Source organism: Triticum aestivum, chromosome 2B, assembly GCF_018294505.1.
Source record: "Triticum aestivum cultivar Chinese Spring chromosome 2B, IWGSC CS RefSeq v2.1, whole genome shotgun sequence".
Taxonomy (NCBI): domain Eukaryota; kingdom Viridiplantae; phylum Streptophyta; class Magnoliopsida; order Poales; family Poaceae; genus Triticum; species Triticum aestivum.
Genome location: NC_057798.1, coordinates 75,684,314 through 75,710,520, shown reverse-complemented (window position 1 = coordinate 75,710,520; position 26,207 = coordinate 75,684,314). Strand labels below are relative to the sequence as shown.

The 26,207-nt window shown below is 50.5% G+C and overlaps 1 long non-coding RNA gene across 1 annotated transcript; it reads left to right on the top strand.

Annotated features, from left to right (window-relative positions):
• Positions 1-4,859: 4,859 nt before the first annotated feature.
• LOC123040521 (uncharacterized) lies at positions 4,860-6,525 on the top strand. Its single transcript, XR_006418176.1, has 4 exons — positions 4,860-5,003; positions 5,103-5,925; positions 6,016-6,072; positions 6,172-6,525. It is a non-coding gene; the product is annotated as an uncharacterized lncRNA (long non-coding RNA).
• The last annotated feature ends 19,682 nt before the right edge of the window (positions 6,526-26,207 follow it).

Genomic DNA, 26,207 nt, shown 5'->3' with positions numbered 1-26,207 from the left:
AATAGGGAACCACGTAATTCCGTTGAGACGACACCGTTTGAACTATGGTATGGAGAAACCTAAGTTGTCGTTTCTTAAAAGTTTGGGGCTGCGACGCTTATGTGAAAAAGTTTCATGTTGATAAGCTCGAACCCAAAGCGGATAAAATGCATCTTCATAGGACACCCAAGAACAGTTGGGTATACATCCCAATTCAGATCCGAAAGCAATAGGGATTGTTTCTTGAATCGGGTCCTTTCTCGAGGAAAAGTTTGTCTCGAAAATTGAGTGGGAGGATGGTGGAGACTTGATATGGTTATTGAACCGTCACTACAATTAGTATGTAGCAGGGCACATGAAGTTGTTCCTATGGCACCTACACCAATTGAAGTAGAAGCTTATGATAGTGATCATGAAACTTCGGATCAAGTCACTACCGTACCTCGTAGGGTGACAAGGATGCGTACTACTTCAGAGTGGTACAGTAATCCTGTCTTGAAGGTCATGTTGCTAGACAACAATGAACCTATGAGCTATGGAGAAGCGATGGTGGGCCCATATTCCGACAAATGGTTAGAAGCCATGAAATCTGAGATAGGATCCATGTATCAGAACAAAGCATGGACTTTGGTGGACTTGCCCGATGATCGGCAAGCCATTGAGATAAATGGATCTTTAAGAAGAAGACGGACGTGGACGGTAATGTCACTGTCTATGAAGCTCGACTTGTGGCGAAGTGTTTTTTAAGTTCAAGGAGTTTACTACGATGAGATTTTCTCATCCATAGCGATGCTTAAGTCCGTCGGAATCATGTTAGCATAAGCTGCATTTATGAAATCTGGCAGATGGATGTCAAAACGAGTTTCCTTACCAGTCTTCGTAAGGAAAGGTTGTATGTGATACAATCAGAAAGGTTTTGTTGATCCTAAGGATGCTAAAAGGTATGCTGGCTCCAACGATCCTTCCATGGACTGGAGTAAGCATCTCGGAGTTGGAATATACACTTTGATAAGATGATCAAAGATTTTGGGTTTATACAAAGTTTATGAAAAATTTGTATTTCCAAAGAAGTGAGTGGGTGCACTATACCATTTCTGATGAGTATATGTTGTTGACATATTGTTGATCAGAAATGATGTAGAGTTTCTGGAAAGCATATAGGGCTATTTGAAAAGTGTTTTTCAATGGAAAGCCTGGATTAAGCTATTTTGAACATTGAGCGTCAAGATCTATGAGGATAGATCAAAAACGCTAAATGGTACTTTTAAATGAGCACATACCTTGACATGATCTTGAAGGTGTTCAAGATGGATAAGTCGAAGAAGGAGTTCTTGCCTGAGTTGTAAGGCATGAAGTTAAGAGTTAAAGCTCAACCACGGCAGAAGAGAGAGAAAGGACGAAGGTCGTCCCCTATGCTTTAGACATAGGCTCTATAGTATGCTATGTTGTGTACCGCACCGGAAGTGTGCCTTGCCATGAGTCAGTCAAGGGGTACAAGAATGATCCAGGAATGAGGATCATTGGACAGCGGTCAAAATTGTCCTTGGAGTAAATAAGGACATGTTTCTCGATTATGGAGGTGATAAAGAGTTCGGCGTAAAGGGTTACGTCGATGCAAGCTTTAACACCTATCCGAATGACTCTGAGTAGCAAACCGGATATGTATAGTGGAGCGACCATTTGGAATAGCTTCAAATGGAGCGTGGAAGCAATATTTACAATATGACCTAGAGATTTGCAAAATACATACGGATCTGAATGTTGCAGGCCCGTTGACTAAAACCTCTCTCAGAAGCAAAACATGATCAAACCCCAGAACTCATTGAGTCTTAATCACATGGTGATGTGAACTAGTTTAGTGACACTAGTAAACTCTTTGGATATTGGTCACATGGCGATGTGACCTATCAGTGTTAATCACATGGCGGTGTGAACTAGATTATTGACTCTAGTGCAAGTGGGAGACTGTTGGAAATATGCCTTAGAGGCAATAATAAATTAATTATTATTATTATATTTCCTTGTTCATGATAATCGTTTATTATCCATGCTATAATTGTATTGATAGGAAACTCAGATACATGTGTGGGTACATAGACAACACCATGTCCCTAGTAAGCCTCTTATTAACTAGCTCATTAATCAATAGATGGTTACAGTTTCCTGACCATGGACATTGGATGTCGTTGATAACGGGATCACATCATTAGGAGAATGATGTGATGGACAAGACCCAATCCTAAGCCTAGCACAAAGATCGTGTAGTTCGTATGCTAAAGCTTTTCTAATGTCAAGTATTATTTCCTTAGACCATGAGATTGTGCAACTCCCGGATACCGTAGGAATGCTTTGGGTGTACCAAACATCAAAACGTAACTGGGTGGCTATAAAGGTGCACTATGGGTATCTCCGAAAGTGTCTGCTGGGTTGGCACGAATCGAGACTGGGATTTGTCACTCCGTGTAACGGAGAGGTATCTCTGGGCCCACTCGGTAGGACATCATCATAATGTGCACAATGTGACCAAGGGGTTGATCACGGGATGATGTGTTACGGATCGAGTAAAGAGACTTGCCGGTAACGAGATTGAACAAGGTATCTGGATACCGACGATCGAATCTCGGGCAAGTACTATACTGCTAGACAAAGTGAATTGTATACAGGATTGCTTGAATCCTTGACATCGTGGTTCATCCGATGAGATCATCGTGGAACATGTGGGAGCCAACATGGGTATCCAGATCCCGCTGTTGGTTATTGGCCAGAGAGCTATCTCGGTCATGTTTGCATGATTCCCGAACCCGTAGGGTCTACACACTTAAGGTTCGGTGACGCTAGAGTTGTTATGGGAATTAGTGTGCAGTTACCGAATGTTGTTTGGAGTCCCGGATGAGAACTCGGACGTCACGAGGAGTTCCGGAATGGTCCGGAGGTAAAGATTTATATATGGGAAGTCCTATTTTGGCCACCAGAAAATGTTCGGGATTTTTCGGTATTGTACCGGGAAGGTTCTAGAAGGTTCCGGAGTGGGGCCCACCTGCATGGGAGGACCCACATGAACGTGGGTAGTGGGGGCAAGGCCCCACACCCCTGGTCAAGGCGCACCAAGATCCCCCTTAGAAGGAATAAGAGCATATCCCGAAGGGATAAGATCAAGATCCCTAAAAAGGGGGGATAACAATCGGTGGGGAAGGAAATGATGGGATTTCTTTCCTCCCACCTTTGCCAACGCCCCAATGGACTTGGAGGGCAAGAAACCAGCCCCCTCCACCCCTATATATAGTGGGGAGGTGCATGGGAGCTTCACCCTTGCCCCTGGCGCAGCCCTCTCCCTCCCCAACACCTCCTCCTCCGTAGTAGTGCTTGACAAAGCCCTGCCGGTGAACTGCAAGCTCCAACACCACGCCGTCGTGCTGCCGGATCTCTCCCTCAACTTCTCCTCTCCCCTTGCTGGATCAAGGAGGAGACGTCCCCGGGCTGTACGTGTGTTGAACACGGAGGTGCCGTCCGTTCGGCACTAGGATCTTCGGTGATTTGGATCACGATGAGTACGACTCCTTCAACCTCGTTCTCTTGAACGCTTCCACTTAGCGATCTACAAGGGTATGTAGATGCACTCTCCTTCCCCTTGTTGCTAGTCTCTCCATAGACAGATCTTGGTGACTCGTAGGAAAAATTTTAATTTCTGCTACGTTCCCCAACAATCTCCCCATTGCCGAGCCATCCGCCCCCGTGCCCATTTCCACATACTTGCCCACTAAATTGCCAATGTCCTCCGCCGTGTCCTCCTCCATCTTCCCCAGAGGCAAGCCAAACACCCTGACCCAGATCGGAATATCATCAAACACATACTGCTCTATTCTCTTGCTTGGCACGAAGTCCACCATGACGACCAAGTCATTATCGAACATCCACGGTCCCTCCTCCAATGCCTTCAGTTTCCCCGCTTCCTGCTTAAAGGTGAAGAGGAATATGTTGTCCCCTAACTCCTTGCAGTCCACCCCCTTTAGCGGGCACCAGCAGCGTCCCAGCGAGAAGCTTATCGCCTCCTGGTGCACCGACCGGTCCGACATGACCTTCCCGATCGCCTGGATTTCCCCTTGCCTCTCTTTCGCCCCCGTCTTCCACCTGATCTTCACCCCTCTCTTCTCCTCCTCCGACAGCTTCATGTTCTCCATCAATCCAGCCACTCTCTCCATCCCTCCTGGTTTCCACTGCGCCGCCCAGAAAACGAACCCTAGGATTGTGTTTTACGGTCACGTGCCCTAGGTCGCACGCGAGAGGTTTATAGTGGGGAACGGGCTCTCAAACACCACCCGGAGACCCGGCGCAGTTGTTCAGATCTCCTGGCGGAACGACGGAGATCCAAAGCAGCTAGACGGCGGCTAACGAGGACCAGGGAAGGAGAACAATCGCCCCCGCAATCGCCGGTCCTAACCTAACCGTCACCAACAGACATACAATGCTTGAACTTGACCTTCCCTATTAGTAATAAGTTTGCCGCATCAAGACATTCCGCGTAAACTGCAACTGTTGTGTCCCACCATTGTAATTTTTTTCTTGAATGCGCACGAGTGTGCGCATGATATATTAAAGGAGAAAGAGAAGAATCCCTGGACAGGTCGATTTGGTGCTCGGGCTCATCTGCACCTGAAATCTGAGCCTTTTTCTACTGCCTTGAGATGGTAAAAAGTGTGTCAGATATGACAGAGCTGGACCGTGGGAAAATGAGTATACATGCAATATATTGTATGGTACAGTGCGCAGGGTGGGCCAATTGCGTAGCTGGTGGCGTCGATCCGTGATTGCGGGCGTCTGAGCCGTGGCTCAGAACTTGTACGATGGGTAGTCCGGGTCGTGAGGGAGGGGCCAAACTGAGCCGTCGCTGACAAGCAACGAGATCAAGCGCTGGTTGGGGGTACCTCGTGGTAATGGCGGGCGCGGGGAATGCGATTTCTTGCGGCGGAGAGGCGCTGGATGCCGGATGCCGATGGGCTGGAGTTCCTGCTGGATCCAGTTCACCGGTTAGTTTCTCTACCCCAGTGCTCACCTCTGGATTTTCGTGCTTCGATGGATTTCCCCGATTCCCCGTCGCCGCCGCTTACTCTGCTGTGGTTTTCAAGGTTACCACTCAGGGAGGAGTTCGCAGACAGCTTGGAGCTGCCAAATCCGGTGCTTCTGGTACTGCTCCGCTGCATCGCCGCCGACGCCGTTGCCACCGCCCCCACGCCGTCGGCCCCGATGACACTGCCCATCGCCGTTGACCCCGAGCCACCGCTGCTCTCTTAAACTCAGTCTCGCCGGTGCTCCACTCTGCCTTGCTCCCCTCTACCGGACATCTGCTCACCAGTGTCGTCTTTCTCGGCGGCATTCTCGTTCTCCATCACCAACAACTCCATGGCCCCTTGGTTCTGCACGAGATCTCTAGTCCAGCAGCCTCCACCAGACACCAGGGGTAACTAATCCACTTCCCTAATCTTCTTTTCCATGGATTCATGACCCCGAGTGTTGATGCTTGTTGTGAAATTTCCAAGTATACAGTACGTGAGTAGGCAGTAGCTGATGTTGGTTCAGTCCAAAATCATACAGGTAGATTTAGACAGGTTTGTGTAACATGACATCTGGACATCAATCATACTTGGTTCTTTGTCACTGTCGTGTAGTATTAGATTAGGACAAGTTTCTTGATTGCCACACAACGTTATTGGATAAAACACTATGTCCATCTAGGATGAGTCCATTTGAGCAGTCAATCCGCAAGTACGCAGAGGATCCTACGAAAAGCGTGGTGTGCCCAGAACTAAGACTCATTTTTGACTCTCTCGGTGGGGCGTATGACTTCTACAACCTGTATTTTTGGGAATTGACTTTGGGATATGGTATGTCAAGAGCAGACTGAACGTCAAGAATACGAAATCAATGCAGGAGAACGCTTGCGGTTGCTCGGTGAGTATGGGCAATTGTTTAACAATTCTGTGTGCACAGAGTGAATTAGTTGTGTTATTCCTGACAGTATTATTATTTTTGTGTGTGAAGGGCAAGCCGGAGGCCAAGAATAGCCATTAGTTGTGTCTAACAATTCTGTGTGCACGGGTAAAGATTTCTCCATTATGAAAAATGTTTTTGTGATGTTCTTCAGTTTCCCGGGGGCCACTAGTAACTGTTTTGGCACAATTTGATGTCGGTCTGCAGGTGATGGATGTGCTGCACCTGGAAGAAGACAAGAAGTGGACGAAAAGACGCAAGGGACATTCTGCCTGGACACCTTGTGCAGTACCAGAAAGACCAAGCGGTTAATAAGTCTTTTACGAGCAGGCATTCGACTCTGTACGGAAGAAGACATGAATGTTGTTTGGATGGGGGAAGCCAGTGCGGAAGCATTTTGAGCATATGTTGGCTGGACTGAAGGCATTGCTGGTGAGCGGTGCACCATTTGCAGAGAAGAGGGATGGCTTGGGCACTTGCCCTGACCGGGGCGGATGCTCTGAAGAAACGGCGAAGGCCGGGGAAATGCATGAAGTATGGAATGGAAGGGCGCCACCTGGACACGTGCACTTGGCTGCTTGGTGATGATCACTAATCATAATTAAATGTGATAACTAGTTTTTTTTAATATGTGTGTTGTAGTCTGAGGATTTTTCTGGTGTGTTTCAATGAGCATTGCCCCACGCTTGTTCCTCCAGTTCGGGACTTGAGGCCAAACTATAGTACTGAGTAAACTTTGTTCACTATGATCTTGCTTGTGCTTTGCTTGGCATGTTCTGTAGGTGTGCACATGGTTGAGAGATAGCTAATTGCTCTGATATTGTCTATGTAACGATGGTGTGATGATGAGTTGTGTCTTTCCTACATTTTGAGATAACTCAGATAACCACACAATGCTGTTGTTGGAGGGTTTTCTCTTTACCTCGATCGTGAGCTTTGCAGTTCACTGGCTCTTTTACGGCGAGCTCGCCAGCGGCCGCGTGGAGCACGACCGGCCTGCCGGAGCAAGCGAGGGAGGTTGTATTCGAGGTGAACACTCGTAGTCCTAGCAGTTCATGCTTCGTTCTTTTGGCGAGCACGTACAGTATGTGAGAGCATCTCCAATAGACCGGTCCAAATGTAAAAATACCTAACTTTTAGACCGTTTGAGGCTAAAAACGCTGCTCCAACAGACGGTCCATATGCAAAAAAAATTGGACCGCGGCCTCCTCGTGATGTAAAATACAACACCTCGCGGTGCAAATATACATCACCAGATGCATCTGGTCCAAAATCAGCCGCCGCCCGGTAACGCCCAACCACCACTTCATTTCCTTTCCCGCCCGCGCCCGTCCGCCCGCCCGAAGAACAGCCGACCGGAATCCGCCGCCGCGACCGCCCAAAACCTCGTCGTCAGCGCCGCCACCACCCCACATCCCCTCCGCCGCCCTCCGCTGCCGCCGCCCTCCGCCCCCGTCACCTCCCCGCCGTCACCCGGATGCCGCCGAATCGGGAGGCAGCCGGCGCGGGATTCGGCCCCTCCGGCTGCCGCGGTAGGCCTCCGCCGGGTCTTAGGCTGCCGCCGACCTCCTCCCGTCGGTCGTGAGTTGGTCCACGGCCGTTGCACCGGCCGCACGACGACCGCTGCACCGAGCCCTCCGCCCGGCTGCCGAACTAGTCTTCGTCGCTCGCCGAGCTCCTCTTGGCCGGCTGTCGTGGTTCTAAGCCTGACAGTAGAGTGGGGGGTAGGTATGGAGAGGCAAGGTCCTAGCTATGGAGAGGTTGTAAACACAAGGGATGTACGAGTTCAGGCCCTTCTCGGAAGAAGTAATAGCCCTACGTCTCGGAGCCCGGAGGCGGTCGAGTGGATTATGAGTATATGAGTTACAAGGTGCCGAACCCTTCTGCCTGTGGAGGGGGGTGGCTTATATAGAGTACGCCAGGACCCCAGCCAACCCACGTAGGAGAGGGTTTAAGGTGAGTTAAGTCCGGGGCGTTACTGGTAACGCCCCACATAATAGTGTCTTTACTATCATAAAGTCTACTTAATTACAGGCCGCTGCAGTGCAGAGTGCCTCTTGACCTTCTGGTGGTCGAGTGAGTCTTCGTGGTCGAGTCCTTCAAGTCAGTCGAGTGTGTCCCTCGTTGGACGACTGGAAGGCGACTTCTTCTAAGGGTGTCCTTGGGTAAGGTACTTAGATCAGGTCCATGATCCTACCCTAGGTACATAACCCCATCATTAGCCCCCGAATGGATTGAGGCTTCGAGTGAGGAAGGAGTTGATGTCGTTTCTGATTAACCTTTGTGCTCTGGTCGTGCGTTGTTCTGGACCAAAGAATCTCTTCGTCGACAGGGAGCAACTTGTCTTCAGTCGACTCGATCCATTCTCTTCTTTCGTCGAGTGATCTTTCGGGCTTCGACGATCTCCGAGCGACGGATCGCGGGAAACCCCGCGTCTGACAGACTGATCTGCTGTTTGCGGATTCCGCGGGATGCGAAATTTGGGGACACGCGCGAAGCGGGGCGGACCGCGGCGTTCGGATGGGACGGGACATAGACGCCTCGATCCCCGCGCCGCTTTCTTCGCCACGTATCCCGTCTGCGTAACTGTTCCTGGATATGATTAGATCGACCGGGCCCACCTGTCATCCACTCGGAAGGGACCTTATAAATGCGCCCGGTGAGGATTTCTGTACTGTGCCTCCGCATTCTCTCTCTCTCTGCTCCCTTCGTCCCCGTCCAGCGCGCTCGCTCTCGCCCCCGCACAACTTCCCCACGCGCATCTCGCCGGCAACCATGGCCAAGGAGAAGACGGCGGCGCTGGAACGTGCGAAGAAGGCGTCGGCGTCGGAGAAGGCGAAGGGGAGATCTACCAGCCGCGGCGGGTCTTCGTCCAGATCCTGCCTGCCGAAGGGCTGGGTCCAAGGAGACTGGATCCAGTCGACCATCACAGAAAAAGACCTCCTCGACATGGCCAACGAGGGCTTGATCCCTCATGGAGCTGCGAGGCTTCCGGGGAAGGAGTGGCAGCCCCAGCCAGAAGAGGGTGAGTGTGTGCTCTTGGCCACCCATGTTGATCGTGGATTTTCTTTGCCGCCGAGTATTTTCTTCCGTGGCTTCTTGAACTTCTTTGGAGCGCAGCTCCACCACTTTACCCCAAATTCTATCGCCTATCTTGCCGCATTCGTGTCCATGTGTGAGGGTTTCTTGGGCTGTCGACCGCACTGGGGTTTGTTCAAGCATATATTCACGTGTCGCTCTCAGACCGTGAAGAAGGCGAGCCCAGGTGATGAGAGAACCCGAGTCGTCCAAATGTGTGGGGGTCTGGGGATCCAGGTGAGGAATAAGAGCACCTTCCCGCCCATGACCTTTCCCGAGTCAGTCAGAGGCTGGCAGTCGACCTGGTTCTACTGCCAGGACCAGTCGACGCCGGGGCAGTCGAGTGGACTCCCTCAGTTTACCATGGACCGAGTGAACAAGCCCTCCTCTCTGAAGTTGATTCCGGAGGAGAAAGCTGACGTGAAGATGTTGATGGAGCGCGTGGTGCAGTTGGTTCGGGAGGGAGTGACGGGCATGGACCTCCTGGAGGTCTTCCTTAGGCGTCGCATCCAGCCCCTTCAGTTCCGGAGCCACTGCATGTGGTTGTACTATGGGACCGAAGACGAGACTCGAGTCCATCCAGAAGCAGTCGACGATGTCACTCTGGAAAGATGGATGGTAGCCGTTACCGGAAACAAGGACAACCCACGCGGAGCCAGAAGGATTCCTCCACTCGACCACAACAGCGATCCAAACAAGGTACGTTTGTTCTGCTCTCCACTGTGTTCTTGTCGCATTCATTTTTGTTTATCCTGCCGACTGGTCGACTGATCCTTGTCTTGATATCTGCTAGGCTCTCACCGAGCTGTACTCGATGCCCAATGGGGCACAAGCTCCGACTGAGGAGGGTGAGGCGAGTGGGGGCGAGAGCCAGGAAGAGGAGGAATGGGACTCGGACATTGCAGAGGATGATGACGACGATGATGATGATGACGGTGATGAAGATGACGTTGAGGACGAGGAAGAAGAGGAGGAGGAGGTCGTACCACCGCGCTCAGAAAGGCGGTCGAAGCTTGTCCACGACCCTTCGACTGAACGTGGCAAGGGGTTGCGACCGTTGTTCAGTCGACCAAGCGCCCTCGGACCACCTCTCCGGTGCCGACTGAAAAGGCGCCGAAGCAGCCCAGGGCGGCCTCGTCGAAGCCGATCAAGCTCCTGCCGAAGATGAAGGTGTCCATCCCCACCATATCAGGGTAATCGTGCTGCTTAAGTCTTCTTATTTTGTGTGAACTTTGTCTCTGGTCGACGCTGAAGTTAGTCGACTGATCCTTTGGAGTTGCAGTGCTGCTACTTCTGAAACCTCAGCCCGGGCTGATGACCATGAGATGGAGGACGCAGCAACTTCGAAACCAGGTACTGTATTCTTAACGCCGTTCTTAGTCGACTGACTCGCGATCTCTGATCCTGATTCTTCTCCGTAGCTCCACCCAATACTGTTATCAATCTCCCTGATGATGATGAGGATGAAGAACCACTGAAGCGCAGGAGGAGTAGGAAAGCGTCCGCCAGTAAGGTGCCCCAGGATGTGACGGTGCCTGAGATTCTGATTGCGGAGGAAGAGAACACCACTCGACACACGGTGTCCTTCGCAGATCCATTGACGAGTGCTCAGCAGCCCTCCCTCTTCACGACGCACCACGTCCCAGAGGACCAAGCTGGCGCGGCGAAGGAAGCGATACGCCAGGCGGGAATCATGATGGAGCAGTTGAAGACCATCCGGGATGCGAGCCAGGCAGCTTATGACGCCAGTTCTGCCCTCCAAAGCAATGTTCAGGTCAGTCGACCACCGTTTGTTCTGTTGGATATGCTACCAAAAACTTTTCCTTTCCGGAATTTTATAGTAGTCACCCACTGGGTGTGTCGATTAAACTCCGTGTTAGCGGGGGCACGCTGAGTGCACCCGCTGGGTGTAGTCCCCAAGGCTAAGGTCGACTGCTGGCAGTCGGCCTTAGGCTTTATGATGTCAATCTTTCTGTCAGTCGACTATGTCGACTGGATTTCACAAACCGGTGGGGGCACGCTGAGTGCACCCACTGGGTGTAGTCCCCGAGACTGTGGTCGACTGCTTGCAGTTGATCACAGTCTTAGAGAATGCATCTCGCTCTTTTTTTTTGAGGTCGACTGGTCGACTTTGTCTTCAACAGGATTAGTGGGGGCACGCTGAGTGCACCCACTGGGTGTAGTCCCCGAGACTACGGTCGAATGCTTGTATTCGGCTGTAGTCTTAGAAACGTGTGTTTTTTCCTTTTTCACTCGGAGCTGGAAAACAAGCACACTCAACTCGAGCTGAGCCTGAAGCTGGTTCAGGAGAAGCTGACGAAGGCAAAGGAGGAGACCGAAGGTATGTTTGGTGAGACCTTGACGACTGCTTTTCCCCTTGCTTGTTTCAAAATCTGACCTTGCTGTAACTTGCAGGTAAGGTAAGGGAGGCCCAACAGAAGAAAGACCTCGAACTAGCTGAGAAGATCAAGCTTGCTGACGAGAAGTTAGCTTCAGTTACCAAGCTTGAACAAGACAATACCAATCTGAAAGCTGCTCTTGGGATCGCCAACAAGGAGGTCAGTCGACTAAAAACTGATAAAGCTGCCCTGACCGACCAAGTCAGCAAATTGACTGGGAAGAAAACTGATCTGGAGGCCTTCCTGAGTGGTCTAGCCAAGAAGCTGTTTCTTATGCTTGAAGGTAAACCTCTATGCTTGACAAACATTTCCAATTGTGGTTTTTCCATTCGACCATCCCCTTGACTTAGTGATCATCCTTGCAGAATTTTGTCAAAACTTTGAAGAAGAAACTAGCCGGCTGGAGCCAAACCTCGATCCCGTCAATTCTCCGGTGAACGACGAAGTTGCCATGGATGTTTTCCGACTGGAGTCTCGTGTTGCAGCTGTCGTGGACTATCTCGCAAGGCTGAAGGCCGCCACATCTCGCATCGACTCGACGCTCTGGCCTGAGGAGACGCTTCAGAATGACCTTGAGTCGCTGATGGCCCGCTTGAACACGATCCCTGGTCGAGTGCAGGAATGGAAGAAGTCCTCGGCTCGGTGTGGTGCAGATGTTGCTCTGTGTCTGGCCCGAGTCCACTGTAAAGATGCGCGAGAAGAGAAGCTGGCGACTCTTCGGGTGGCCAACACCAAGAAACACGACTTCAGGTCCTTTATGGAAACTTTCCTTGCAGCTGCCACTCGGATCGCCGACGGAATCGACCTTGATGAATTCGTTGCACCTTCCAGCCCTCCACAGGAGGGGTAAAAACTTCTTCTGGCTCGACGCTTTAAATTTGCCTCGGTATGCCGAGTGGAATTGTAACCGATAAACCTTAACATGCTTAACGCCTGAGCACTTTCGGTTCCTTTAGATATCGATTCAAACTTGAATTTGGTGCTTGAATACGATTGCCTTTGGCTCGAAATGTCTTTCGCAGGTTCAAAGCAAGGCGCCTTTACTGCAATCGACTTATTCTTTAGTCCACTTAGGCGAGCACTGGGCTGCGGCTAAGCCTCCGAGTGGAAGCCCGGCTTACCACTCGGTAGGATTTCTACAACTTAGGCGAGCACTGGGCTGCAGCTAAGCCCCCGAGTGAGAGGTTTACTCTTCACTCGGTAGGATTTTGATAACTTATGCTAGCACTGGGCTGCAGCTAAGCCTCCGAGTGAGAGGTTTGCTCTTCACTCGGTAGGATTTTTATAACTTAGGCTAGCACTGGGCTGCAGCTAAGCCTCCGAGTGAGAGGTTTGCTCTTCACTCGGTAGGATTTTTATAACTTAGGCGAGTGCTTGGACTGCAGCTAAGCCTCCGAGTGAGAGGGTTGCTCTTCACTCGGTAGGATTTTTATAACTTAGGCGAGTGCTTGGACTGCAGCTAAGCCTTCGAGTGAGAGGGTCGCTCTTCACTCGGTAGGATTTTTGTAACTTAGGCGAGTGCTTGGACTGCAGCTAAGCCTCCGAGTGAGAGGGTCGCTCTTCACTCGGTAGGATTTTTATAACTTAGGCTAGCACTGGGCTGCAGCTAAGCCTCCGAGTGAGAGGTTTGCTCTTCACTCGGTAGGATTTTTATAACTTAGGCTAGCACTGGGCTGCAGCTAAGCCTCCGAGTGAGAGGGTCGCTCTTCACTCGGTAGGATTTTTGTAACTTAGGCGAGTGCTCGGACTGCAGCTAAGCCTCCGAGTGAGAGGGTCTCTCTTCACTCGGTAGGATTTTTATAACTTAGGCGAGTGCTTGGACTGCAGCTAAGCCTCCGAGTGAGAGGGTCGCTCTTCACTCGGTAGGATTTTTGTAACTTAGGCGAGTGCTTGGACTGCAGCTAAGCCTCCGAGTGAGAGGGTCGCTCTTCACTCGGTAGGATTTTTGTAACTTAGGCGAGTGCTTGGACTGCAGCTAAGCCTCCGAGTGAGAGGGTCGCTCTTCACTCGGTAGGATTTTTGTAACTTAGGCGAGTGCTTGGACTGCAGCTAAGCCTCCGAGTGAGAGGGTCGCTCTTCACTCGGTAGGATTTTTGTAACTTAGGCGAGTGCTTGGACTGCAGCTAAGCCTCCGAGTGAGAGGGTTGCTCTTCACTCGGTAGGATTTTTGTAACTTAGGCGAGTGCTTGGACTGCAACTAAGCCCCCGAGTGAGAGGGTTGCTCTCCACTCGGTAGGATTTTTATAACTTAGGCGAGCACAGGGCTGCAGCTAAGCCCCCGAGTGAAAGTCTGGCTTACCACTCGGTAGGATTTTGATAACTTAGGCGAAACGGATTCGCAGCTAAGCCCCCGAGTGGGAGTCTGGCTCACCACTCGGTAGGATTTTTATAACTTAGGCGAGCACAGGGCTGCAGCTAAGCCCCCGAGTGAAAGTCTGGCTTACCACTCGGTAGGATTTTGATAACTTAGGCGAAACGGATTCGCAGCTAAGCCCCCGAGTGGGAGTCTGGCTCACCACTCGGTAGGATTTTTACAAACTTAGGCGAAACGGATTCACGGCTAAGTCACCCACTGAGGGGGAATTTTATTGGACAAAAATAAAAAGTGACAGAAATTATGGAGGAACTATGACACTATTATTTTGAGGTCCATGGACTACAGAAGTATTTTATTGCAACTCATCCGAGTGTTAAAACTTAAGTATAAAATGGGCGGAGTAGTTCCGCATTCCAAGCTCGGGGCTCGTCGATATTATGCTCGACGTTGTAAAGACGATACGCCCCGTTGTGGAGAACCTTGGTGACGATGAAGGGACCTTCCCAAGAAGGAGCAAGCTTGTGTGGTTTGTGCTGATCCACTCGGAGAACTAAATCTCCTTCCTGGAAGGCTCGACCTCTCACATTTCTGGCGTGGAAACGACGCAAATCTTGTTGGTAGATGGTCGAGCGGATCAGAGCCATCTCCCTTTCTTCCTCTAAAAGGTCGACTGCGTCCTGCCGCGCTTGTTCAGCCTCTGCTTCGTTGTAGATTTCAACTCGAGGAGCATTGTGGAGAAGATCACTCGGCAAGACTGCTTCAGCTCCGTAGACCAAGAAGAATGGAGTTCTTCCGGTCGACCGATTAGGTGTGGTCCGCAGCCCCCAAAGCACTGAGGGAAGTTCGTCGACCCAAGCTCCAGCCGCGTGTTTGAGATCAGCATCAGTCGGGGCTTCAATCCCTTAAGAATCAGTCCATTAGCTCGGTCTACTTGTCCATTCGACTGCGGATGGGCGACTGAAGCATAGTCGACCCGTGTGCCTTGGGAGTTGCAGAAATCTCTGAATTCCTCCGAGTCAAAGTTCGACCCATTATCCGTAATGATGCTGTGCGGGACTCCATATCTGAATATTAGTTCCCTGATGAAGCTAACAGCAGTACCGGTGTCAAGGCTCTTGATTGGTTTAGCCTCGATCCACTTGGTGAACTTGTCGACTGCCACCAGTACATGCGTGAAGCCACTTCGTCCTGTTCTCAAAGGACCGACCATGTCCAGTCCCCATACTGCGAAAGGCCAGACGAGTGGGATGGTCTTCAGGGCCGACGCAGGCTTGTGCGACATATTCGAGTAGAACTGACATCCCTCGCACTTATCCACTATCTCTTTTGCCATCTCATTCGCCTTTGGCCAGTAAAATCCGGCTCGGTATGCTTTGGCCACGATGGTCCGAGAGGACGCATGATGACCACAGGTCCCCGAGTGAATATCATTGAGGATGAGTCGACCTTCTTCTGGTGTTATGCACTTCTGACCGACTCCAGTCGCGCTTTCTCTGTATAATTGTCCTTTGATTACGGTAAAGGCCTTAGACCGACGGACGATCTGTCGAGCCTCTTCCGCATCCTCCGGAAGCTCTTTTCTCAGGATATATGCGACATACGGAACTGTCCAGTCGGGAATGACCACCAAAACCTCCATGATCAAGTCGACCACCGCTGGGACTTCAACTTCAGTCGGATCTGTGGCACTCTTGGGCTGTGGAGTTTCTTCGGTGAAAGGATCTTCTTTGACTGACGGAGTGTGTATATGCTCCAAGAACACACCACTCGGAATGGCTTCTCTCTTGGAACCTATCTTTGCTAGATCATCAGCTGCTTGATTTTTCAGTCGGGGTATGTGATGGAGCTCCAACCCCTCGAACTTCTTTTCCAGCTTCCTCACTGCACTGCAGTATCCAGTCATGGCTGGGCTTCTCACGTCCCACTCTTTCATCACCTGGTTGACCACTAAATCCGAGTCGCCATAGACCATCAGGCGACGGACGCCGAGTGAAATGGCCATGCGCAACCCATATAAGAGGGCCTCATATTCTGCCTCATTGTTGGAGGAATCAAAGTGAATCTGGAGCACATATCTGAGCTTATCTCCTCTGGGGGAAACCAGGACAACCCCAGCACCGGAACCATTCAACATCTTAGAGCCATCAAAGAACATGGTCCAATGCTCCGAGTGAACTTCAGTCGGCTGCTGTTGTTCAATCCACTCAGCGAGGAAATCTACTATTGCCTAGGACTTAATGGCTTTCTTTGCCTCAAACTTGATATGAAGGGGAAGAAGTTCAATCGCCCATTTGGCCACTCGACCAGTTGCATCTCTATTGTGCAAAATCTCTGATAGTGGAGCGTCGCTGACGACTGTGATGGAATGATCAGAAAAATAATGAGCAACCTTCTTTGTGGTCATGTATATTCCATACACAAGCTTCTGATAATGAGGATATCTCTGCTTGGATGGAGTCAAGACTTCAGACAAATAATACACTGGGCGCTGAACTTTGAGAGCTTTTCCTTCTTCTTCCCGCTCGACCGTAAGCACAGTACTGACGACTTGTCCTGTGGCTGCGATATAGAGCAACAGAGGCTCTTTGCTGATTGGAGCAGCAAGCACCGGCTGGGTGGAGAGCAGAGCTTTTAGCTCGGCAAACGCTGCATCAGCTTCTGGAGTCCACTCGAACTTGTCTGTCTTCTTCATCAGTCGGTAAAGAGGCAATGCCTTTTCACCGAGTCGTGAGATGAATCGACTTAATGCGGCCAAGCATCCAGTAAGCTTCTGGACATCGTGCACTCGCACAGGGCGTTTCATTCGGAGAATAGTGCCAATCTTCTCTGGGTTAGCGTCGATTCCCCGTTCGGAAACGAGAAAACCGAGTAACTTGCCACCAGGAACTCCAAATGTGCACTTTGATGGATTGAGCTTGATATCATATCTTCTGAGGTTGGCAAATGTTTCGGCGAGATCAGCGAGCAGGTCGGAACCTTTTCGTGACTTGACAACAATATCATCCATATATGCTTCCACATTCCGACTGATTTGAGTGAGTAGACACTTCTGAATCATTCGCATAAATGTGGCTCCGGCATTCTTGAGGCCGAATGGCATGGTGATATAGCAGAAGCACCCGAATGGAGTGATGAAAGCTGTTTTTACCTCGTCGGGTCCGTACAGACGGATCTGGTGGTACCCGGAGTAGGCATCTAAAAAAGATAGCCTCTCGCATCCCGCGGTCGAGTCAACAATTTGATCTATGCGAGGGAGAGGAAAATGATCTTTCGGGCAGGCCCGGTTGATGTGCTTGAAATCAATGCACATTCGGAGCGACTTGTCCTTCTTAGGAACCATGACGACATTAGCGAGCCACTCGGAGTGGTATATCTCTCGGATAAATCCTGCCGCCAACAGTCGAGCCACTTCTTCACCAATGGCTTTTCTCTTCTGGACGGCGGACCGCCGAAGATGCTCTTTGACTGGTTTTGCAGATGAGTCGACTCTTAGGCGATGCTCAGCCAGTCCCCTGGGAACACCTGGCATGTCAGCGGGCTTCCATGCAAAAATGTCCCAGTTCTCACGGAGGAACTGGATGAGCGCTTCTTCCTATTTTGGGTCGAGTGTTGTGGAGATGCGGGTCGGAGCTGCATCGGGGTCGGTCGGGTGAATGTGAACAGGCTTCGTCTCACCGGACGACTGGAATGCAGACTCAGTGGCGGGTTTCTTTGATCGCAGCAAGTCACTCGGATCTGCGTTTTGCTTGTATTCCTCGAACTCGACCGCTGTCACCTGGGAATCGGCAATCTTGGAGCCCTTCTGAAAGCACTCTTATGCCTTTTTCCTATCACCGGTGACAGTGATCACTCCTTTGGGGCCGGGCATCTTCAATTTGAGGTACACGTAACATGGTCGAGCCATGAACCGTGCGTAAGCTGGTCTCCCCAAAATGGCATGATATGCACTCTGAAAATCCACGACCTCAAACGTCAACTTTTCTTTGCGAAAATGTTTCGAATCACCAAACACCACGTCCAAAGCTATTTGGCCGAGTGACTCGGCTTTCTTCCCTAGTATAACTCCATGAAAGCTCATGTTACTAGTGCTCAGTCGGGACATCGGAATGCCCATTCCTTTCAGTGTGTCTGCATACAACAAATTCAGCCCGCTTCCACCATCCATCAGCACCTTTGTCAGTCGAGTGCCTTCGACAACTGGATCGACCACCAAAGCTTGCCTCCCAGGGGTGGCAATATGAGTCGGGTGATCAGATTGGTCGAATGTGATGGGTATTTGAGACCATTTCAGATAATTTGCTTTTGCTGGGGCAACCATGTTCACCTCTCGGTTAATGACTTTCAGTCGACTCCTGCTTTCCACATCTGCAAAGATCATCAGAGTGGAGTTGATATGCGGATATCCTTCCTCACTGTCCTCCTTGTCTTCGGCCTTGTCCGACTCCTTCTCCTTGTCCTTAGACTGTTTTCTCTGAAACTGCTGGATCAGGAGTCGACATTGGCGAGTGGTGTGCTTCGGGTAGATGATATTCCCCTCTTCGTCTTTCTTCGTGTGGATGTGACATGGCATATCCATTACGTCGTTCCCTTCTTTATCCTTTACCTTCTTGGGGTTCCAGGATCCTTTTGGTTTCCCCTTAAACTTTCCCTGAGTCACAGCCAGAGCCTCTCCAGGAGCTGCCGGTTCAGCCTTCCGCTTCTGTTTCCGACTGGTGTTTCCTTTTTCCGACTGACTCGGCTTGTGCTTGCCGCTTCGGAGTCGGTCTTCTTCTTCGCCGTTGGCGTACTTGGTAGCAATCTCCATCATCCGACTCAAGGTCATGTCACCGGTTCGACCAAACTTCAAACTCAGTTCTCTGTTCTTGACGCCATCTTTGAAGGCACAGACTGCCTGATGATCAGACACATTCTCCACAGTGTGGTGCAAAGTGATCCACCTCTGAATATACTCTCTGAGAGTCTCATTAGCCTTCTGCACGCAGACTTGCAACTCTGTCAATCCAGCTGGTCGCTTGCAAGTTCCTTCAAACGTTCTGATGAACACTCGGGACAGATCTTCCCAAGTGTAAATGCTGCTAGGAGGTAATTGAGTCAACCATGCCCTGGCAGAACCTTCCAGCATGAGGGGCAAATGCTTCATGGCCACCTCGTCGTTCCCACCGCCAATCTGAACTGCCACTCGGTAGTCTTCAAGCCAAGTTTCAGGCTTAGACTCACCATTGAACTTGCTGACTCCTGTTGCCAACCTGAAATTGGGAGGGATAACTGCGGCTCTGATAGCTCTGCTGAAACATTCAGGACCAGAAACATGCACTCGACTGCTTGTGGGTGCATCTCTGTCGAGTCCGCCTCGATGGGCTCTGTTCCGGTCGACCAAACCTTGCACGATAATGGATCGCGCGTCGAAGCCTGGTTCTCTGGGGTCGACTGGAACCCTTCGCCCTGCACTGTACTGACGCCTGTCATCTTGCTGCCGAGGAGCGTAAGCCCCACCCCTCGGAGGGGAATTGGGCACTCGACGCCTATCATCTCGGTCGAGTCGGTCACCATATTGATCTCGCCGATTCTCGCGCCCTTCACGCCGCGGAGGCGATCTGGGGCTATGAGCCGACTGAACCGTATTCGCAGTGACGGATCGACTGTGAATTCTGTTGCGCGACTGAGACACGGCTGAATTCTGATCTCCTGCTGCCCGGAGTAGATCCCTGATCTGCAGCAAACCTCTGCCAGCTTCCGACTGCGAAGGCTGGATGGACTCTGCTATATGGGTCGCAGCTGCTAAATTCTGGATTGGGGTTCGATATACCTGAGTCGGCGGGAAGAGTTGACGTCGACTGGTGTCGGGAACTAGTTGCCGCGCGCGCTCGTCGAGTGCTCGCTGAAGATTCTCCAGTCGAGTGCGTTCGGCCAAATTGGCCAGACGTGCCTCCTCCAAGGCACGAGCCTCGGGGGTTTCTCCTGCGATGGGAGTACGCAGGGCATCCACGTTCCTGCGGCGAAGTTCCTCTCTTTGCAGAGAGTCGAGTGGCTCGGGCTGGTACTCTTCGTGGCCTCGTGCGGGGTCGCCTCCGTCACCTGCTCCACCATCACGGGCGAAGCCAGGGGGACTGCGGGGCCCGTCGACCATCAAGATTTCCGCCGCTGGATCACTGCTACCGCACTCGGATGCAGTCTCTACGGAGCCAGTCGACAGATCGAACAAGCCGTAGAGAGATTCGTCGGGCTCGATTGCCGCAACTTGGGTGGTGGCCGATTGGCGAGCCACCGCGTGCCTCACCCATCGCTGAAGCCTCGACCGGCCCGAGCGCTTGCGCTGGCGGGAGACCGGGAGGGTGGACGATGGAGGAGCCGACCGATACTGGGTCGACGGTTGCCGCAGCAGAACGCCGCGGACACATGCGCGAAAATGCGTCGCACCGCGGACGGGGAGCACATCAACGTCGAGTGGAGCCTCATGGAGCCACGCGGAGTCGTCGGCGATGAAGGTGAGAGTGCCGAGACGGATCTCTTGACCCCCGACCAAAACTCCAGCAGACACCATGATGAAAGTACTCGGAAGAATCGCAACTTCTCCACAAAAATCGCTAAAACACCTGCCCCACGGTGGGCGCCAACTGTCGTGGTTCTAAGCCTGACAGTAGAGTGGGGGGTAGGTATGGAGAGGCAAGGTCCTAGCTATGGAGAGGTTGTAAACACAAGGGATGTACGAGTTCAGGCCCTTCTCGGAAGAAGTAATAGCCCTACGTCTCGGAGCCCGGAGGCGGTCGAGTGGATTATGAGTATATGAGTTACAAGGTGCCGAACCCTTCTGCCTGTGGAGGGGGGGTGGCTTATATAGAGTGCGCCAGGACCCCAGCCAGCCCACGTAGGAGAGGGTTTAAGGTGAGTTAAGTCCGGGGCGTTACTGGTAACGCCCCACATAATAGTGTCTTTACTATCATAAAGTCTACTTAATTACAGGCCGCTGCAGTGCAGAGTGCCTCTTGACCTTCTGGTGGTCGAGTGAGTCTTCGTGGTCGAGTCCTTCAAGTCAGTCGAGTGTGTCCCTCGTTGGACGACTGGAAGGCGACTTCTTCTAAGGGTGTCCTTGGGTAAGGTACTTAGATCAGGTCCATGATCCTACCCTAGGTACATAACCCCATCACCGGCCTCCAACCTTATTTGTTATCACGGCCGCCGTCCGGAGCCGACCGCAGCCGTCCGCAGCCGTAAGCAGCAGCCAATCCAGCTGGCGGCCATCTTCTTCCACCGCGTGCACAAGGTGTTCGACGGAATTCCCCAAGGTAAAAAAATGACAAAACTTGATGATTTAACTTGGGATTGGATAGTATGTTTGACCGTGGTTATGTGCATTGTAGATGAGCTCGGTTGACTCCTCTTTCGTGGACGATTCATCGTCGGACAAGGAATTTGATTGCATGAAGAAGAGGAGATTGCTATGCTAGTGGCCATGCACAAGAGGAAGAAACTGAAGCACGGTGGTTCCGTTTATGGTTGTGCATTCATTCGGAGAGATCGGATTGATGCACACAAACGGTTGGTGCGCAACTACTTTGCATCATCTCCGGTTTTTTCGGAGAATTACTTTCGACGTCGTTTCAGAATGTCGATAGACTTGTTCTTTCGCATTTGCAATGAAGTGAAGCATCATAACCCAGTCTTCGAGCAGAGAAGCAACTGCGCCGGGTTGCTTGGCCATAGCATTGAGCAGAAGGTCACCGCCGCTTTGCCCATTATGGCATATGGTGTTCCAGCAGATTACATTGATGACAACTTGGCGATGGCAGAGAGCAAACTAAGTTGTATTTGTGTTGCATTACAGGATCTGAAGAACTATGTAATAATTTGATATTGTGGACATAAATTTTTTTATGTTATTTTCAAATATTTGCGGCTGTACAGTGGCTGGACAGCGGCTGAACAGCAGCCGGGCGGCTGCTGGCCGGTTTTGGACCATGGATTTGGACCATCTATTGGAGTTGCTCTTTTGGACCATGAGTGTGGACCATCTGTTGGAGTTAGCCTTTTTTCGGAGCTCCAAAACACACTTTTTGGCGGTCCAAAATTTACATCTCCGATTTTGGACCGTTAAAATTTAGACCATTTATTGGAGATGCTCTAAGGACACCATGACTTTCAGGGTGAAGTTGTCCAGATGGAGCCTATGCAGCAAGCAGCTGTAAGCAGGAGGTGCACGACGAAGTGGAGTGTGGCTTGCTTGAAGAAGAGTTCGATGCAGCTGGGAATCGAGTTTTTTTAAGAGTAGCTGCGAATCGAGTCAAGTGAAAGATGATAAGGGACGGGCCGTGCGATTCTAAAAAAAAAACAAGCGTGCAGACGTCCATATTGGCCGTTGCCCCGGGACGACTCAGCCTGGTTCAGGAAACAGACTGGGCCGTGCATGTTTCAGCTGATCCGCGACTACATTAACTTCTTCCGTCAAAATAAATGTGCCAGCGCATTTGCCCATATCAGAAAAGATACAGACCGAATACCGATTGCAATACGTTCGAGGGCGCAGATCTTTAAGCGAACGAACATGCGAGATTTCGGGATCAGTTGAGCACGGGCTCAGAATCAAATATCCGAGAATCCCTTCACTTTTTTGATGATACAATGTTATGTACAAGTGGCTCGAAGGCCACCCGCCTCACTAGGACACTTTGGTTGACTACTCGCTACTCTCCCACAATGCAAGGCCAACGAAGAACGCCTCAACTTCCCCTCACAGTAGTCCTGCTGCCTGCTTCCATGCCTGGGCCTCATTTCCTATGGGCTTTAGCACCGTCCGTGTAGACGGTGCCGCTCCGTCAAAAACCACGGCGTTGCGGTGCGTCCACAGTTCCCATAGGACCATGATGCACATTGTCCTGACCAGCTTCCGTTGCTACCCAAATTCCTCTTGCCTGATGTGCACCACTCCGGTAGTGACTCGGTTGGCATTGGAGCTCTTCCTGGTTGTCCCATGGCCAGGCATACCTTCTCCCAAACCTTCCTCGCAAAGACGCATCCAATCATGATGTGGGTTATGCCGTTATGGCCTAGTCATGTTGGCCGCACAAAGGACACGAGCTTTGGTGGGGGAGTCCCCCTCGGGCAAGACGGTCGGAGGTCCAACACCTGTTTTTGATGGCAAGCCAAGCGAAGAAGCGACGCTGCAGGGGCGCCTTGACTTCCATGTGAACCCGTCGTGGGCGCGACCTCTAATCCAGAGAACTTGGCCGCGTATGCCGAGCGCGCCGAAAACATGCCATCCTTCTCCCACGCCCACTGAATCATGTCCCGCGTATCAGTTTGTAGGGTTATCACATCCACTCGCAGCCATATGTTGAGAAATTGGCGGAGCATGTCGGTCGTAAGCTCAGGTCCAATGTCAGATGCCCAAGAGTGGTTTGCAAGTGCCTCCGAGACCGTGCGGGCAGACCTAGCTTGTCTTGTTACCTTCATATAGAGCATGGGCGCCAGTTCCTGGATTCATTAGCCATCAATCCATCGGTCCTCCCAAAAGAGTGTCACGTCTCTGTTTCCCACCTTAGCTGTAGTCGCGGCCTGGAAGAGGGCCATTGATTCCACTGTCATTGAAATCTTGAATTCAGCCCAGGGTCTTGATTGATCGGTAATCTGGCCAACATCGCGGTGTTCAACCACCGTAAGTTCGGTATTCCGAGTCTGCCAGCACACCTAGGGTTTGTAATCCACCTGTGCAGAAGTGGATCACCTCCAAAGAATCCGGCTCAGCTTCAACCATATTGCACCCATGCGAGTTAGCTAGGAGTAATCCACCCTCAGAAGTCGACAACATGTGGTAAGAACCAACATTGTGCAGCCATGAAAGCTCCATTCTGATCCTGAATAATGGTCGTCGTGGCTCCAGCTCCGTAGTCTTCATAAAATGATGCATCTACATTTAACTTTACTGTTTCGGGTATAGGTTTCAATTTCTATGAAACTCTCCGCTGCCAACTCGTCCCCCCTCTCTCCATCGTCATCCGGCATGCCTTAATAATTTTGCTCTGGCGAAATGTCTAAATACATCGATAGAAAAAGAGAACAAAAGGTATAATAAAGCACACAAAACTTGTGCCGAAAGCAACTAAGGATCTAGATAAGTGGCGCCATAGGCTACGGCCAAAGACAGAGCGCTACAAGGAAAGAACGGTCAGCAAAATCCAAGCAGCAAAACAGACTTACAGATATGTTCTCCAAACCAATGTTGCTTTCGGTCTTTTCAAACTGCATATGGTTTACTATCATGTGACCAAATGGTGCACATCTCAGGCAGCAAGAAGCAGGGTTGTCGAATCCAGAATGCATCATGTCCTCATTATGCTTGATTGGCTCTGTATGCTCCGACCGCTGCTCCAAGTATGGAACAATGGAATTGTGTAATAGGACCTAACTGTGCGAGCGTTGAAACGTCTTACCCTGTTTGGGGCGACGTGTTCATGTTATTAGTAGGGGAGCCAAAACCCTAGATGGCTTTACATGTGTGCGGTTATAGGAGATAAGAGAGAATCAAGATACAACTTGAGGGAGAAGAAAAAGGAGAGGAGATATATCTCATACAAACTACCTCCTAGCCATATCTATATATCCCAACTATATACCGCACATGTGATGTTTAACACTCCCCTTTAATCACAACTTCATCAAGTTGAGATTATGTTTAAACTCTTCAAAGCTTCTGATAGGTAGGGCTCTGGTAAACCCATCTTCAACTTGATCTCTGGAAAGAATGAACCGAATATCAAGTTGTTTCCGTGCAACTCTTTCTCTGACAAAGTGAAAGTCTATCTCTATGTGCTTTGTTCTGGCATGAAAAACTGGATTTGCACACAAGTACGTAGCACCAAGATTATCACACCATAAGCATGGAGCTTGAGAACTTTGTAGACCAAGTTCTTTTAGCATTGATTGAACCCGTATGATTTCAGCTGTGGCATTTGCCAATGCCTTGTACTCCGCCTCTGTGCTAGACCGAGACACAGTGGCCTGTTTCCTTGCACACCATGAAATCAAGTTAGGTCCAAAGAATACTGCAAATCCACCAGTGGAGCGCCTATCATCCAGACAACCTGCCCAGTCAGAATCAGAGAAAGCACTGACAAGAGTTGAGGATGACTTGCTGAAGTTGAGACCAATGTTCAAAGTGTGTTTGATATATCTAACAATGCGTTTTGCAGCAGTCCAATGCACATTAGTAGGAGCATGCAGAAGTTGACACACCTTGTTGACAACAAAGGAAATATCAGGCCTTGTTAGGGTCAAGTACTGTAGGGCACCTACTAAACTCCTGTATTTCGTACTGTCCTCTTGATTCAAGAGTTGCCCTTCTGTGAGAGATAGTTTTTCTGAGATGGATAAAGGAGTAAAGGATGGTTTACAACCTTGCAGACCTGCCTTTTTACCAAGTCAGTTGCATATTTATCTTGAGAGAGATGAAGCCCATCCTTGTGTTTCTTCACTTCAATCCCAAGGAAAAAAATGCAAATCTTCAAGATCTTTGAGAGCAAATTCTGCACTTAAATCCTTCAACAATGATGCAATGGCCTCACTAGATGAACTTGTAACAATGATATCATCAACGTATATGAGAACAAATATGCATGTATTGAGTTTATTGTAGATGAACAGTGAGGTATCTAACTTGGAAGGAACAAAATCAAGTGATTGCATCTTGTGACTGAGACGGGAGTACCATGCTCGTGGGGCTTGCTTCAAGCCATAAAGTGCTTTATCAAGTTTGCAAACAAATGAAGGATTAGATTTTCTCTCAAACCCAGGAGGTTGTTTCATGTACACCTCTTCTTCCAGAACACCATGGAGAAACGTGTTCTGTACATCTAGCTGTCTGAGACTCCATCCCCTAGACACAACAATAGAGAGAACAAGTCGAATAGTAGCAGCTTTCACAACAGGACTGAAGGTATCCTCATAATCAACTCCGAACACCCACTTGCAATCTATAAGATTTTTACCTTGCCGTGGGGGAACCAAATGCCATGTTTTATTTTTCTTTAGTGCCACATATTCTTCCATCATTGCTTTTCTCCATCTTTCATCTCCAAGTGCCTCATCCAGAGTTCTTGGCTCAGCTTGTTCATCTGTAGAGCAAACTAGGCCATATTTACTTATATGCTTGTAATTAAGGGGTTGAGTTACACCTTTTTGCAACCGTGTGAGCCGCCGAGATTGCGCCACAGAATTAGCCAGTGCAGAGGATCCGGAGCCATGCACAGGAGTTGCTGGTGTAGGCGATCCCAAGGAGGATCCACTTGGTACCCGCACCGGATCTTCTGTGTCTCCAGCATGCAGTGGGGGGGGGGGGGGGGTGGATCTGCCGCAGAGGATCCCGGGTGGCCTGCCGGCTCATCATGGGCACATGATTGCATGGGGCCACACGGATCAGCCCGAAGCCCGCGCCCACCTGGCTGGATGGGTCAGCGCTG